At 38.9% G+C, this 6,000-nt stretch overlaps 1 long non-coding RNA gene across 1 annotated transcript in view; it reads left to right on the forward strand.

Annotated features, from left to right (window-relative positions):
• LOC106490493 (uncharacterized) overlaps window positions 1-5,578 on the forward strand; it is a 360,542-nt gene extending 354,964 nt beyond the window's left edge. Inside the window, exons 6-8 of the long non-coding RNA XR_010883870.1 lie at window positions 1,729-1,868; window positions 2,903-2,967; window positions 4,738-5,578. This is a non-coding gene — a long non-coding RNA (uncharacterized lncRNA). The remainder of the gene's footprint in view (window positions 1-1,728; window positions 1,869-2,902; window positions 2,968-4,737) is intronic.
• Window positions 5,579-6,000: the final 422 nt, after the last annotated feature.

A 6,000-nucleotide genomic window follows, 5' to 3' on the forward strand; every position in this document is an offset into this window, starting at 1 on the left:
GGTTGACTGTAAAGGGGAGGCACTACTTTGGTTAAAACATTACAAACCCAGTCTTAATAAACACATCTGTGAGATAGAAAGGTATACTGGAAGTATAGGGACAGCCAACTGCATCTTCAAAGCTTTGCTATCAATCTTTTTGATTTATTAATCTTCTTTGACATTGATATGGAATTTCCTTCACTAGAAGATATTTAGAAAATTACCGACAAGACTATGTATGATGTCCATGAACTATGAGAGTAACACTGATGGTCTGTAGTTCCTCAGGATGAGGACAGCTTGGTTTGCATGCCCATGATATAAGCAAGTCAGTTTATAGCAGCCTCTATCCTCTTGAGCCTGAACACTCCTATTGCTAAGCATCCATATAATTTATGCCTATAGAAGAACAATTCCTCAGAGTAATTTTTTTTCCATCTGTTCAGCTTGAATGGAGAACATTTGTTAAATGGTGTTTGGAGGGATGTTGGCAGTAAAATACATGCCCACCCTGATGTTAGGCTAGTTAACTGGTCTTTCTAGGCACAAAGCTGATATTGTTAGATGGCACAGCACTTGAACAACTACAAATATGAGAGAGTACCTTTTCTTCTTTTCTTATAAAATTTAAGTATTCTTTGTCATTGTTCTTTTAAAAAGAATTAAGATAAATAATACCCACTTAGAATAATTAAAAGTAGTCACAGCACAGTCCACCTGTCAATTTTATAAAATTAGATTAAGTTCAGTCATTGCAGTCTGATACTTTTTCAGATTCAAGAAGTAAACATTGAAAGCAATTATGTCTCCTTCTCCCCTTCTTCTTCCCTTTTTTTTTTTCTTTCTAATGTTAGTTGTTACAGAAAAGAGTCAACTTGAGTTTCAGCGAGTCTGCCAAAAAGCCTCTGGCATTCCCTGGGGGATTGAATTTTACATTCTTCAGCAAATAATGTCTGTTTCCAGAAATGCAGGAGGAAAGCACTATTTTTCTTTTTCATCTAATATCAATGTCTAAGCCTAACGGAGCTCTGATTTTTGGTTTTCAAGCCTGAGGAACATCTTGTGTTGATGTTAGTATGTGCCTTTTTAAGCTTCATTTGTTATCTTTAAGCAGCTGTTAAAGCGTAAACAAGTTCTTTTTCTTTTCTGTGTTAAAAAGGCTTTTAACTTATCCAAGAGCTTCACTGCTATTGTGCTTATTGGGCTATGCTAACAGCAATGAAAGAACATTATTGAATGCAGCAAATGTTTGGTTTATTTCAAAGCCTTTCTAAACTATAAATCTTCCACATTTCAGCCTTCTTCTCTTTTTCCTTACTAGTACAAAATCAAATCAAATCCGTAAGCCAGGAGATAGTTGCATAAGAAGAGTTTATCTCTGATTTTTTTCAGGTATAATAAAGAAGGAATTTCATTTTTGTGATAGTGACTTTACATATATAACTCATGTATGAACTAGACTTTCAAAAGTGATATGTATATGCATTTTAAAGGAGGCCTGATTTTTCAAAAAGCAGGAAGCGCACAACTTTGTTCCTTTTAAGGTAAATCAAGCTAAAATCTGACCTTTTGGGTTTATTTACATACAGCAAATATGCACATCTCCCTTTCCCTACATTACCCCACCTCTATATTTCCTTGCCAGACCACAAAGACTTTTAAAAGTTAAAAAAAAATGAGAAAAAAGAGTGGTTTGAGACATTTTGAACACAAACTTTGCACATCATTGAGAAGCCTGAATTTCAGGTCAGCCATGCAACAGAGACGAGTGTGTGTGTGCAGAGACAGAGTGCAACAAGTGACTTCAAAACTGGAGCTGTTTAACACCTCCACCGTTGGACGCCCCCTCTTCAGCAAGATCACTACCACTGGATATGGTTAGATCGGTAAGACCACTCCTTAAAGTTTACAGGGCATATAAATCTTGTAATCCTCTTCAGACTTTCATAGGAAAACTTCACAGCTAAGAAACAACAATACTGCCAAATTATTCCTTTCCAGAATTTTTTTTTTCACTTTGTTTCCTTTTATTTTCTTTAACTTGAATTCTGCTTGACATACAAATGACAAATAGTGATGTTTGCTTAAAAACCCATGGTGTACACCCCAGGAAGCACACACAGCTATATTTTAGCACTGAAATACAGCTTATGCATCCCCTTCAATTAGCAGGACCTCATGTGTGGATCAGGAGTATTCTGCCAACCTAAAGCCAACAAATGGTTTGTTCAGCCTGTCATTATTTAAAACTGCCAAAGGATGGGACAGAGCTGTGCACAGGTGATTTGCACCCCATCTGATAGGCAGAGGTTTTGCAGACACACCGTGCATCTGGGTGCTTCCTCGGTGCCTAGTGATCTGCTAAGTAAACTCTTCTCCCGTACAGGTTATTTGGCACTCACTACTGCACTGCCCAAACACCTTCTGCAGGACTTGGGGCACTGCTGTTGTCCGCCACAGCTTTGTCCTGCCCATGTGCAGTTGAGTGGCTGGTTTGGAATGAATGTGGGTGTTGACATACTTGCTTTATATTTATGTTGGAAAATAGAAGGGTTAAAGAAATATGCCTTGTGCTGGAGCTAACGGCAGTGTGTTTATGAAACAAGCTCCCTGAAGAAGCTTTGTTTCCTGCAAATTGCTAGAAGGTGGTATGGAAAAGCATTACACCAGCTGCAAACCTCTTAGGGACTCCCAGCTTTTGAGAGGGAGCGTGTGTGTGTGTGTGTGTGTGTGTGTGTGTGCATGTGTGCACACGTGTGCATGTGTGTGTTTGGGGGTGGAATAAAAGCTGCTGGCAGGGTTTACTGCAGGAGAGGGGGAAAAAGAAACCACTGTAAGGCTCCAATGAGCCTCCCAAATAGAGGTGTGATTTGTCACAGGATCTGCCCTTTGCTACTGAACTAACTTTTCTTTCTTTCAGTCACCTGAGATGTTTCCTGTGTTTAAACCTTCCTGGGTCCCTAAAAGTACCATGCAGGAAACCCTGTAAGTTTCTACTCTTTTTTTAACTTATAGCATTTTGACTGCACAGAACATATTTAGCAAGCATCAGGAGAGCACGAGAACATGCCCAAGTACAATACGGAGTTTGGAAGCTATCTTAAATATCAGAAACACAAGTAGCCTTCTATAATTTAAACTTGAATGTTTTGCAGCATCAGGGACATGTGCTGCATGATGACCTTTCTGTCTTAAAGTGGTGCTTTTTTTCACCTAGCAGGGTCTAGCTGATTTGGGGATTGTTTGCCATTCAAAGGTGTAACAAATAATATAATTCTGTAATTTTGCCTGAAATGCAAACTATTGCTGAGATGGTTTACAAACTGCAAGAATTGCAAAGCATTTGCTCGTTCTTAGATCTCTTTTGGGTTAAGGGCAGGCTGAAAATCCAAATACAACAAGCATGAGGGAATCACTTGCAGTTTACTCCGTGACACTAAGATAAATGTTAAAACCTCTAGAACTGTACAGCTGAAAGGCGTATTTATAGGCATCCTAGGTTTTGTCCTACTGATTCTGCTTGCCATTTTGGAAACAGTTACGAGGAGCTGCCTTAGCAGACCCCGAACGAATCTTAGCGGAGATGAGAGGTCCGGTCTGGGAGCATGAGCCAGGGTGACGCTTTGCCACCTGCGTTCTGACCTCATCAGATTTTCTAACCTCTGGATGGTGCTGCAGAAAACAGCCAGCTGAGTGATTTAATACACAGTTTTCTCCCCTCTGAGCCTCTGCGGATTTCATTTCACGGTAGGGGGCACTGTGCTGTTGGAGTTTGTCATCCCGAGAAAAGCTGCGTAAACTCTGGGTTTCTCAGAGGCATAAAGATTCCAGGGCACTCTTCAAAGTTACAATTTTAGCTACAGTCTCTACGCTCATGCCTAATTAAGGTAGTTATATTTTACTTCAGTTCTTGCTTTGGCTTCTAATGGAGTTTTTCTACTCTTTCTCTCCTACACTGCTATGCATTGTTAAATAGCTGCAGTGTTCCATCCCAGATATGGCTATATTTTAGTGGTCAGCGAGTAGATTGCTATACGGAGTGTTTAGTTAAATGCTTTGTGGATCTTTCTGTATAAAAAGACCTCCATTGAGACTAAGAGGATATTATTATTCATAATGTGGTGACTAGTTTCACACATGGCTGAAGCAAGATAAATCATCACTGTTTTTAACAAAACAGTGAGTAGACTTCTTGTTGACCACAGCATATTTGTGGTCAGCAAAGAAAGAGTCTTTTATAGCTATTAATATGCTGCCAAGGTGCTTTAGCTGAAATTTTTGCCGTAAGGGAGGTGGGTTTCCAGTACCACATATTTGTGTTTCTCTGCTAAGCCCGTTTCCAGAGCCCTACCCTTACACAGTGATTTGACATAAGAACCCATTCCTAAAAAGAGATACCAGTTATTGAAATCATTGACACAGATGGATATTGCCCTGATGCTGAATCCACTAAGAAAATGAACAATGCTCTCATGATTTTTCAAGAAGTAATTTTTGGTCCTGAGCAGTCATTCACAAAACAACAGATATGTCAGCATTTCTGTTGCGCACACCAACATAAAGCCTGTTTACCACTTATTCTGCAAGTTTTTAAGGAAGGTCTGAATGGTACCACAGCATCACATTGATCCTCCAGTTGTTTACACTTCCAGTTTTGTGCAGTTAAACTAGAGTTCAAAAATTATTTTATAATTGGTCTGTTTATTATACACACTGCGTAATGTTGTTTGGGAATGTTGCCATGTTCTCATTTAGGACCCATACACTTCTGCAAGACTTCCCTGAAATGACTATGAAAAAACATAGCGTTTTCTTCAGCTGAGGGTCCTGCTAAACAGACACTGATGGCAGCCAACACCGATTCTTCAGTGCTTCCTCTCATCACTTTACAGAAGTTAATGTGAACTTTTCAGCCTACCTACAGACATCTGCCCAACCGAAAGTCCCACTGGAAATTCTGAATGACTTTCCAGTCAAAAAGCAGGAAGTTTAAACACATCAATATGCTGTTTAGCTGTTTAAAGAGTGCAAAAGAAATGTAGTTTGTACTGGGAATGGCAAGAAGAAAAGATTCAGAATAATATATAATGAGAAGAGTCACGGGTGGTATGAGAAGAAAGGAAGGAATATAAAACAGGAAAGCTATTCTACATAACATATCATTATGTAAACCAAAAGCAGAACCTTTACTTTAAAGGCTTACATTTGACTTAAACATGTTTCTTGACATACCGTATATTTACAAAAGACCCTATTCTGATCTCATCCCAGTGTAAAAAGGAGCAGCTCCACTGAACTTAGTGAAAGCTCAGTGAACTTCTGGGAGGGAAAATTTGTGTGAAATAAGAAGCAGGGTCATCCTTACAAACTTACCTAAACCCTGCTGTAGCTCTCTAGATGGACTTCTAGAGTTGCATATTTGCAAACATGAAAAATGCAAATAGCTTATTGAAGACATTTCCCAGCTTCTGGTGTATTTATAAATAAATTTGGATTGCATTTGTAATGCATACAGAGTGCATTCTCTGTGTTTACACCACTGTCCAGATTCACGTTTTCGTGTAAAACAAATGGTTTCTGCTATCTCTAAACCACATTAAAAGCATCCATTGTCTCTGTTTTTAAATATGTTAAATTATTCATGGTTGTTTGTCTTAAAGGTTTTCTTCAACCTGCCACATGCTGGAAGGGGGCTGAACTATGCATACATATAGAGGGGGCTGTGTAACTGGAAAACTGAGATTTATCAAGATTTAGTATCTACATGTGTGAACTGAGATCAAATTGAGCATTTTCATTTACAAGGGTAAGTTGCACTTAAAAAATGGTTTTGGAGTAAAAATACTGTGATGCAAAGGATATCTGTGTAGTCAGATCTAGACAAAAGTAAGCCTAGGCTGCCTTCTGCCTATGCTCTGAGCTGGCCAGGTATAATTGAGTTTCAGGAATACTATGACTGAATCATCAAAAAGATGTATCCAGACTAGTGTACACTACCTCTTTTTAGGTTAGTTATAA

Source organism: Apteryx mantelli, chromosome 3 (genome assembly GCF_036417845.1).
Source record: "Apteryx mantelli isolate bAptMan1 chromosome 3, bAptMan1.hap1, whole genome shotgun sequence".
Taxonomy (NCBI): Eukaryota; Metazoa; Chordata; class Aves; order Apterygiformes; family Apterygidae; genus Apteryx; species Apteryx mantelli.